Raw genomic sequence first — 11,076 nt, 5'->3', positions numbered from 1 at the left:
CGGATCACGAGGTCAGGAGATCGAGAGACGATCCCGGCTAACACGGTGAAACCCTGTCTCTACTAAAAAATACAAAAAAATAGCCGGGCGAGGTGGCGGGCGCCTGTAGTCCCAGCTACTCGGAAGGCTGAGGCAGGAGAATGGCGTAAACCCGGGAGGCGGAGCTTGCAGTGAGCTGAGATCCGGCCACTGCACTCCAGCCTGGGTGACAGAGCAAGACTCCGTCTCAAAAAAAAAAAAAAAAAAAAAAAAAAAAAAAAAAAAAATGAACCAGTCACTGACCAGGGCAGTGGAGACTGTATTAATAGCAATGATTTGTACAATGCCCTGCTTTTTATGAATCATTTACATGGACAGTATCTCATATCATCTCATCTGATCTCACACAGAAGACTACATTTGTTGGTGTCCTCAGTCAAAAGAACAGCTGCCTGGTCCTTGATAGTTGTTTGGTGGAGATTCTGTCACAGTCAGAAGCATTGGCTCCAGCATCACTGTCGTCCCTACATTTGTATTGAGTTCTATCTTGTAGACTCAAAAATGTGAACAATCTAGGGTCCTTGCCTTGAGGAGGTTTGCAGCCTGGTTCAGTTCAGTCTAATCACAGAATCAGGCAGCCAGGGTCAGAGGATCAGAGAAGGGAAGGCATCATCAGGTCCCAGGCAGCAGAGGAAGTCTCCGTGGAGTGAACTTGTTAGGAGCCTGAAAGCAGACATTCAGGCATCAGAGAGGGCAGGAGGGTCCTGGGGCCATCCCACTGTCTACCAGAACAAAGGCTGCCCTGGCATCAGACTTGTTCCAGACCTGTTCCAGAATGCCAGGGATTGAACTCAGAGCCCATGCCAAGGTGTCCAAGGTGTGACGGCAAACAGACAGTGTGAGTGTGGTGACAGGCCACCAAGCTCCAGGGACCTGAGGCCAGTTGCTGATCACTCAAAACTCATGACATTTACAGAGTGGTTCCATCACTCTGTTGTTGGATAAGCCTCTTTCTGTTGCCTGGGGGTTGGCAGATTGCTGAGACCAGCTCAATCGTGGAGACCCTAACCCAGCGGTGCTGGAGGAATTAAAGACACACACACAGAAATATAGAGGGTGGAGTGGGAAATCAGGGGACTCACAGCCTTCAGAGTTGAGAGCCCCAAACAGAGTTTGACCCACATATTTATTGACAGCAAGCCAGTGATAAACATTGTTTCTATAGATTATAGATTAACTAAAAGTACTCCTTATGGGAAACAAAGGGATGGGTCAAAACAAAGGGATGGGCTCTGGCTAGTTATCTGCAGCAGGAACATGTCCTTAAGGCACAGATAGCTCATGCTATTGTTTGTGGCTTAGGAATGCTTTAAGTTGTTTTCAGCCCTGGGTGAGCCAGGTGTTCCTTGCCCTTATTCCGGTAAACCCACAACCTTCAGCGTGGGCATCATGGCCATCACGAACATGTCACAGTACTGCAGAGATTTTGTTTATGGCCAGTTTTTAGGCCAGTTTATGGCCCAGCTTGGGGGCCTGTTCCCAACATGTCCCGCTTTTTTGTTTTCCGAAGCAATAAAAGCAAAGGCAGCTTTGTCATGGTGAGCTACTCTCAGGAGTTGGGATCCGTATCTGCAGACTATACAAAGACAAACAACACAGATTAAGAGCACAATCATCACTGAAATCACAGAGCTACCAAGTGTCTTTATCTATTTTAATGGGTTAATAGCTGCTAATCTGTCTGCAGCTCCTTCAAGCACTCCAGTTCCTGGCATTAAGGTCAGGTGTGCCCAGGATGCTTTAAATATTTGTTCTTTTAATTTTGCAATATCCAAAGACAAGTTTGTAGAGTGTCCTTCTAGATGCTTTTTTATTTTTTCCTAAATTTTGATCTTATTAAGAGTCATTAATAGTTTCCACAAATCCTTATGTTTAGCTCCTACAGTGGCCTTATCATTTGAGATTGAGGTGCCACTATACTGCCATGTTTCCAGATAATAGGGACTCTTGACGTATTTCTTACCCTTTCTAGCATCTGATGTTTTGTTTAGACCAGCTGAATGTAGTGTGGCCGTGGCATGCAGACTGAGAGGTGCAATTCAGCTAAACATCCCCTTAGGGGACTAATCAATAATGATTCCATAGGAATTGTTGTGCAGCACTTCTGCCTGTTCTGCTATGCAATCTTCCCAAACAAGTTAGTTCATTATTTCTAGCCAGGTCCAATTCTGTTTACAAATAGATTTTTGAGGGCGGTATGCTTCAATTATAGGAGCAGATTTATTATGGTAAATACTGAGATCAGAAAGCATGTGTAACTGTGTCATACAGTGATTACATCCAGGCATTATTGCCAGCCAAGATTGATAAATATGCCCAATAAGTATAATTGTTCTCTGTTGTTCCTTGTTGCAGGAACACTCATAGCAATGGTGATCACCGCTATCATAGCTGTCATTAAATTACTCATTGTGACTGGTTGTCCCACTTTCCTCAGGTTTTCTTCCGCCATCTGTGACAGCTTCTTGATCTGTCCCCAGGTAGGTGGCTGTGTTCGACGGCTGTTGCTTGTGATAGTTGGGGTCCTCCTCAGCGTCAGTCTTGACATGGCTGCAACCAGGGTCTCCTCGGGATCCTCCTGGAATCTCTTCCTCAGCATCTGGCTCATGATAAGGTTTCAGGTGTCTTGACGGCACCCAAATTGGCTGTTGATTCAGTCCTGAAGAAACACAAGCACAACCTCTACCTCAAGTTATTATTTTACGTATTTCCCAAATTTTTGTTATTGGATCTCTCCACCAGACCAGTTGTTCTGCTTCTGTCTTTGCAGCTGGTTTCTGTATATGCTGTTCAGCTGCTGGCCTTTAGGCAGGCTCAAAAAATTTAATGTCAATAATGCTAGAATCAGTTGCATATGGGGTGTCCCATAGTCCCTGTTTTCCCCTTTTGCTTTTGCAACTGCTGTTTCAGGGAGAGATTCATTCTTTCTACTATAGCATGTCCTTGAGAATTATATGGGATGCCAGTAATGTGTTTAATATTCCATATAGAGAAAAATGTAGCTAGAGCTTGGCTAGTATAGCCTGGGACATTATCTGTTTTAATAGAAGCTGGAATGCCCATCACTGCAAAACACTGCAAAAGGTGACGTTTAACACAGGCAGAAGACTCTCCTGATTGGCATGTAGCCCACACAATGTGAGAAAAGGTGCCCACACATACATGTACATAAGCTAGTCTCCCAAACGAGGGAACATGTGTGACATCCATTTGCCAAAGATAATTAGGTTCCAATCCTCAAGGATTATTAACTCCTCCTGTAAAAGATGAGGAATCCACTATTTGGCAAGTTGGGCATCACTGGATAATAGCTTTAGCTTCTTTCCAGGTAGTGCTGTATCTGCGTTTGAGACTAGAGGCATTAATATGGGTTAAATTGTGAAAGTGTCTAGCATTAGATATTGCATTAGCAACTAGGCAATCAGCCATTTGATTCCCTTCAGTTAAACGTCCTGGAAGAGATGCATGAGCCCTTATGTGAGTGATGTAAAAAGGATACATTCTACTCCTGACTGCTGTTTGCAATTGGGTAAATAAAGTCATCAGTTGCTCATCTGTGTGGAATCATAGTTGAGCATTTTCAGTTGTGTGGAATGAACCATGTATGAGGAATCAGAAATCACATTAATAGGCATATTAAAAGCAGTCAATACCTCAATTACCGCTACCAGCTCCACTTTTTGAGCTGAAGTATAGGGAGTCTGAAGCCCTTACTTTTCAAGCCAGAATAAGAAGCTTTACCATTACTAGACCCATCTGTGAAGACATTTTCAGCACCTTCAAGTGGTTTGAATTTAGTTATTTTAGGGAGAATCCAATTAGTTAATTTCAAAAATTGAAACAATTTTGTTTTGGGAAAATGATTATCAAGAATACTCACAAAGTCAGCTACATGGGTTTGCCAAGTAAGACTATTTATAAAAGCTTGCTGTATTTGTGCCTTCATGAGAGGGACAATAATTTTTCCAGGATCATATCCATGTGATTTAACAATCCGAGTTCTCCCATTTCCTATCATAGTAGCGATTTGATCCAAATAAGGAGTTAGAGTCCATGAATTAGTATGTGGAAGAAAAGGCCACTCTACAAGATCTTGCTCTTGAACAATAACACCAGTAGGTGAATGCTGACTTGAAAAAATTAGAAAATCTAGAGTCTTTTCTGGATCTATTCTATTTATTTAAGCTTTATGGACTTGCTTTTTGATTAGCTGCAGTTCTGCTTCAGCTTCTTTTGTTAATAGCCAAGGGCTAGTGAGACTAGCATCTCCTCTAAGATTAGAAAATAGATTACTCATGGCATAGGTAGGAATGCCTAGAGCGTCATATCCAATTAATGTCCCCTAGTAATTTTTGAAAGTAATTTAATGCTTTCAGTTGATCCCTATGTATGGTTACTTTCTGTGGCACAATGGTAGTGTCATTTACTAAGGTCCCCAAGTAGGAGTAAGGAGTAGCAGTCTGAATTTTGTCAGGAGCTATAATTAAACCAGTATGAGAAATCAAATTTTGCAAGTGAGCATAACATTGGAGTAATATATCTCGAGTGGGGGCAGCACAAAGTATATCATCCATATAATGAATAATGTAACACTGTGAAAATTTTTTTATGAGTAAGTTCAATTGCTTGCCCTACATAAGTCTGGCAAATTGTTGGACTGTTTAACATGCCCTGTGGCAACACTTTCCAATGGAAATGCTTAGCAGGCTGCAGGTTGTTTGCTGCAGGAATTATAAATGCAAACCATTCACAGTCCTGCTCAGCTAAGGGGATAGTAAAGAAACAGTATTTTAAATCTATGACTTAAAGGCCAATTTTTTGGAATCATAGCAGGAGAAGGCAGTCCTGGCTGCAATGTCCTCATAGATTGTATAACTGAATTAATGGCTCTTAAGTTAGTTAACAGTCTCCATTTACCTGATTTTTTCTTAATTATAAAAACTGGAGAATTCCAAGGGGAAAATGTTGGAGCTATGTATCCTTTTTCTAATTGTTCAGTAACTAAGTCCTCTAAAGCCTCCAGTCTCTCTTTACTTAGCAGCCATTGTTCTGTCCAAATTGGCTTATCTGTTAACCATTTTAAAGGTATAGGTTCTGGAGGCTTAACAATGGCTGCCATCAAAAATGATATCCTAATCTTTGGTGGGAACTTTGTCTTTCCGCTTGAAGCAGTTCTTTCAAACCTTGCCAATTTTTCCTAGTCCCATACCAGGGACATACCCCATTTCATGCATCATATGTTGACTTTGAGGGCTATACAATTGCTCTGGAATTAGAACTTGTGCTCCCCATTGTTTTAACAAGTCTTTTTCCCATAAATGTATAGGTACAGGAGTTATAATTGGTTGAATAGTCCCAGGTTGTCCATCGGGCCTTCACAATGCAAAATACAACTACCTTGATATACTTCAGGGGCTTTACCAACTCCAACTATGTTAAATTGAGCAGGTTGAATTGGCCACGTGGATGGCCAGTGTTGTAGAGAAATGACAGAAATGTTTGCTCCTGTATCTACCAAACCTTTAAATTTCTTTCTCTGAATAGTTATTTCACAGGTAGGATGTTTATCAATAATTTGATTCACCCAATAAGCTGCTTTGCCTTGTTTATTTGTGCTTCCAAATCCTCCTGTTCGTTTAATTTCACTTTTCCCCATTTCCACATACAGCACAATCAGGAGTTGTGCTGTATGCTTTCCTGGCTCTGCTTTCCAGGGAAGAGAAGTAAATATAACAATTTCAATTTCCACATTGTAATCTGAATCAATAACTCCTGTATGTACTTGCACTCCTTTTAAATTTAAACTAGATCTACCTAGAAGTAATCCTATCATCCCCGCTGGCAAGCATCCACAGACCCCTGTTGTAACTTTTTGTGGGGGTTCCCCAGGCATAAGGCTCACAGCTTTTGTGCAGCATAAATCTACTGCAGCACTACTGGCTGTGGTGGGGGACAGACATTGTACAGGGGTGAGGGAGTGAGCTATAATATTTCCCTGTTGATCTTGGGGGTGTATCCTAACAGGGAACTGCCATGCTTCTATATCATCCTCTCGTCTAGCTTGCTGAATTCCTGCCTGAATAGAATTGAGAGTGGTTGCTCAAGGCGCTGCTAGAACAGTCACTGGGGCAACTACTTTTCGCCCAGTGTCCTCTGGAAAAGAAAGATCTGGAGGGTCAGGTCACTAGTTCTTCAAAATAATGAGGGGGTGCAGAAGGGTAGGGACAACCCTCTTCCTCTTTTGCTGCTTTAGCTTTAGCTGGCAAACAAACCTGCTCTGTCATCTCTTCTGTTACTTTGTTATACTTTCCTTCCTTCTCATCATTAGTGTGAAAAGGTTCCAAGGTGGAACAAACCAGAGCCCACACTTGTCCCATTGTTACCCTGATGCTTCTGAGTTCCCCTTCTTACTCACTACGGGGATTGCTTAAGAGTACTTGGGTGTCCTCCAGCTTAGTTCCATGTTCTCCAACCGTCACTCCAGAGACCCTTCAAACAGGGTTCAAGCCCCACGTTGGGCGCCACTTGCTGACACCAGCTCGGTCGTGGAGACCCCAACCCAGCGGTGCTAGAGGAATTAAAGACACACACAGAAATATAGAGTGTGGAGTGGTAAATCAGGGGACTCAGCCTTCAGAGCTGACAGCCCCAAACAGAGTTTGGCCCACATATTTATTGACAACAAGTCAGTGATAAGCATTGTTTCTATAGATTAACTAAAAGTATTCCTTATGGGAAACAAAGGGATGGGTCAAAACAAAGGGATGGTCTCTGGCTAGTTATCTGCAGCAGGAACATGTCCTTAAGGCACAGATCACTCATGCTATTGTTTGTGGCTTAGGAACGCCTTAATAGGTTTTCCACCCTGGGTGGGCCAGGTGTTACTTGCCCTCATTCCAGTAAACCCACAACCTTCAGCGTGGGCATCATGACCATCACAAACATGTCACACAGTGCTGCAGAGATTTTGTTTATGGCCAGTTTTGGGGCCAGTTTATGGCCAATTTTGGGGGCCTGTTGCCAACAGCAGATTCTATGACCCCTCCAGCCCCGCCTTCACAGTTTCTGTTTACCTGTAGACTTTTTCTTCCTGAATGTGGCCTAGGGTAGTTCAGGATCATTAAAAATGTGTTCTGTGAGATATTATTAAAAATTCCTGAAAAATGGACTTACAGCAAAATTGATTTTGGTGCTCAAATAATTTTGAAAAATACCGCTATGTCTCCTTCTTGGCAGGCTGCAGTTCACATTAGTGTAGTAAAGGCTCTGAGAAGACCTGAGGTAAGGAAATCTCTTTAACTTTGTTTAATTCGGCATTTCTGAAGTATGGATAGAGACTAGCAGTCATTTTTTATTCTCCCAAAACAGAACTGAGCACATACCTCATTCATTGTATGTCATAAAGATTATATTGCTATAGTTTTTCTGTATACTAACATAGCTATAGGCCGGGCATGGTGGTTCACACCTGTAATCCCAGCACTTTGGGAAGCCATGGCAGGAAAATTGCTTGAGCCTCAGGAGTTTGAGGCCAGCCTGGGCAACATAGCAAGACCCCATCTCTAGTAAAAAAATAAAGGATAAATATAGGCAGCCTTTGATTGGAAGGAAAAAATAAGATAAACAAGCATAGTTATATAGGAAAACAACATTGCATTGTCCCATCCCAACACAGTCCCATATGAATCCTCTTAGATCCAAGCAAGAAGAGCCCCTACCTTGACCTTGTGCTCTAGAGTACCTTGCATGTCACAGACATGTGCATTTACTGATGAAGCCCAGGGCATCTCTGTCACTTAGGATCCAGTGCTTGGCACCAATACAGCATGACTGGTAACCCTAAACATCCACTCTTGGGACTAATGCTATTCAGGCCCCAGGGAAATGCTTCTCCACATCTCTTGCCTTGTGTCTTCAAAAGACAATTGCATCCAAATGCAATGAAAGTTTGTGGATGGTGCTTTGGAGTACTGGTAGGATTTTGGCTGCAATGTGCTTAGGTAAAAGGAAATGACGAATTTTAAAATTTGCTAGATTCTGGTGGGCGCAGTGGCTCACACCTGTAATCCCAGCACTTTGGGAGGCCGAGGCAGGTGGATCATTTGAAGTCAGGAGTTCGAGACCAGCCTGGCCAACATGGTTAAAACCCTGTCTCTACTAAAAATACAAAAATTAGTCAGGTGTGGTAGCACACGCTTGTAATCCCCAGCTACTTGGGAGGCTGAGACAGAAGTGCTTGAACCCAGGAGGCAGAGGTTGCAGTGAGCTGTGATCATGCCATGGCTCTCCAGCAGCCTGGACAACAGAGTGAGACCCTGTCTCAGAAAAAAAGAAAGAAAAGAAAGTGTTGGTCAGGCACAATGGGTCATGCCTGTAATCCCAGCACTTTGGGAGGCGGAGGCAGGAGGATCACTTAAGCTCAGGAGTTCAAGACCAGCATGGGCAACATAGTGACACCCTGTCTCTATATTTAAAATTTTTTAAGTTAAAAAAAAAAAAAAAGTAAAGTCTTGCCATGAAAAAAATGTCAACTCAACTAAAACCGCGTGCTTAGGGATTCTGGCACAAGCCCCTTATCTCATTGCAGGCTGATAACAAAGAGCTCCCAGGCCAGGCCTCAGAGCACACTTTGAGTAGCATTGCTTTAGATTAGGGATCAGCAAACATTTTTGTAAAGGACTAGATAGTAAATATTTTAGGTTTTGTAATCCACACAAGGTCTCTGTTATGTATGCTTTTTAAAAGATAACTCTTTAAAACTGTAAAAGCCATACTGAGAGCTTATGGGGCCATTCAAAAACAAGCCATAGGCTGCATTTGGCCCTTGGCTGTAGTTTGCTACTTTACTTAAAACTTAAATAGAGGCCGGGCACGGTGGCTCAAGCCTGTAATCCCAGCACTTTGGGAGGCCGAGACGGGCGGATCACGAGGTCAGGAGATCGAGACCATCCTGGCTGACACGGTGAAACCCCGTCTCTACTAAAAAATACAAAAAACTAGCCGGGCGAGGTGGTGGGCTCCTGTAGTCCCAGCTACTCGGGAGGCTGAGGCAGGAGAATGGCATGAACCCGGGAGGCGGAGCTTGCAGTGAGCTGAGATCCAGCCACTGCACTCCAGCCTGGGCGGCAGAGCGAGACTCCGTCTCAAAAAAAAAAAAAAAAAAGCATAATTAGTAATTTTTGTTGAAATAAAAGCAAGAAAATTAAATGATATGGGATATATGGTAATTTACAAATTAGATATATATATATGTGTATGTGATGTGTCTTTGTGTTTTTTGTTTTGTTTTGTTTTTGTGAGACAGAGTCTCACTCTTTTGCCCAGGCTGGAGTGCAGTGTTGTGATCTTGGCTCACTGCAACATCCGCCTCCCAAGTTCAAGCAATTCTCATGCCTCAGTCTCTCTAGTAGCTGGAATTACAGGTACCCACTACCATGCCCAGCTAATTTTTGTATTTTTTGTAGAAACGGAGTTTCACCATGCTGGCCAGGCTCATCTTGAATTCCTGATCTCAAGTGATCTGTCCACCTTGGCCTCCCAAAGTGCTGGAATTACAGCCATGAGCCACTGCGCCCAGTCGAGTGGTGGTTTTTTTGAACAACGAAAAGTAGTCAATATATCAAAGCAATGGAATTTATTTATTTGTTTGTTATTATTATTATTATTATTATTTTGAGACAGAGTTTTGTTCCTGTCGCCCAGGCTGGAGTACAATGCTATGATCTCAGCTCACCGCAACCTCCGCCTCCCACATTCAAGCGATTCTCCTGCCTCAGCCTCCCGAGTAGCTGCGATTACAGGCATGTGCCACCACGCCTGGCTAATTTTGTATTTTTAGTGGAGATGGGGTTTCTCCATGTTGGTCAGGCTGGTCTTGAACTCCTGACCTCAGGTGATCCTCCCACCTCGGCCTCCCAAAGTGCTGGGATTAAAGGAATGAGCCACTGTGCCCAGCCAATTTAATTATTATTATTATACATACCTTGGTGTTGGCTTGATGGATTGTTGATGTTTGGATGAGTAAGAACAAATGGCCCAGTGCGGTGGCTCACGCCTGTAATCCCAGCAGTTTGGGAGGCTGAGGCGGGCAGATCACCTGAGGTCAGGAGTTGGAGACCAGCCTGGCCAACATGGTGAAACTCTATCTCTACTAAAAATACAAAAAATTAGCTGAGCATGTGGTGCATGCCTGTAATCCCAGCTACTCAGGAGGCTGAGGCACAAGAATCGCTTGAACATGGGAGGCAGAGGTTGCAGTGAGGTGAGATCATGCCACTGCACTCCAGCCTGGGCGACAGAGCAAAACATTGTCCAACAACAACAACAACAACAACAACAACAACACAAAACAAAACAAAAATAAACCACCACCGCTTTTCAATTCTTTTTAATTTTGCTACTATAATGACATCTTTGTCAAGGTAAGAGGATAGAACATTAAACAGTTTGCTAGCTTCATTTTTTACAGCTTTAAATATTTAGACATAAGGATGTTGGTTTTCATGTGTACTCTTTTTTTAATCTTTAGAGACAGAGTCTCACTCTGTTGCCCAGGCTGGAGTGCAATGGCGCCATCTTGGATTCAAGCAATTCTTGTGCTTCAGCCACCTGAGTAGCTGGGACTACAGGCATGCATCACCACACCCAGCTAATTTTTGTATTTTTTGTAGAGATGGGGTTTCACCATGTTGGCAGGCTGGTGTCAAATACCTGGGCTCAAGCGATCCTCCCACCTCAGCCTCCCAAAATCCTGGGATTACAGGCTTGAGCCACCATGCCTGGCTTGATTAACCTAATTTGAGTTGGTTCCTGTTACTTATAAACAAAGTGTCCTAAATAATACAACCATGCTGTACAACTGCCTGTTTCCAAAACAAAAAGGCATACATAAATAAAAGGTTTTCTCCTTTGGGCAGTTTGGAAGCAAAAATCAGGTCACAGACAATCCCAGACACATAGGCTTTCCTCCAGCCTTGAGTTTCAGACACAACCAAAGAGCCTGGACCAAACCAATGACAAAGCTATCCTTCCAGGACA

General features: G+C 43.1%; 1 protein-coding gene across 7 annotated transcripts in view; it reads right to left on the bottom strand.

The window, feature by feature from the left end:
- The window catches only part of SNF8 (SNF8 subunit of ESCRT-II), a 576,904-nt gene that overhangs the window by 226,137 nt on the left and 339,691 nt on the right, over positions 1-11,076 (bottom strand). The window lies entirely within an intron of this gene.

This window comes from Macaca thibetana, chromosome 16 (genome assembly GCF_024542745.1).
Source record: "Macaca thibetana thibetana isolate TM-01 chromosome 16, ASM2454274v1, whole genome shotgun sequence".
Classification (NCBI taxonomy): domain Eukaryota; kingdom Metazoa; phylum Chordata; class Mammalia; order Primates; family Cercopithecidae; genus Macaca; species Macaca thibetana.
The sequence above is the reverse complement of the archived record's forward strand: the minus strand, read 5'-3'. Positions and strand labels throughout refer to the sequence as shown.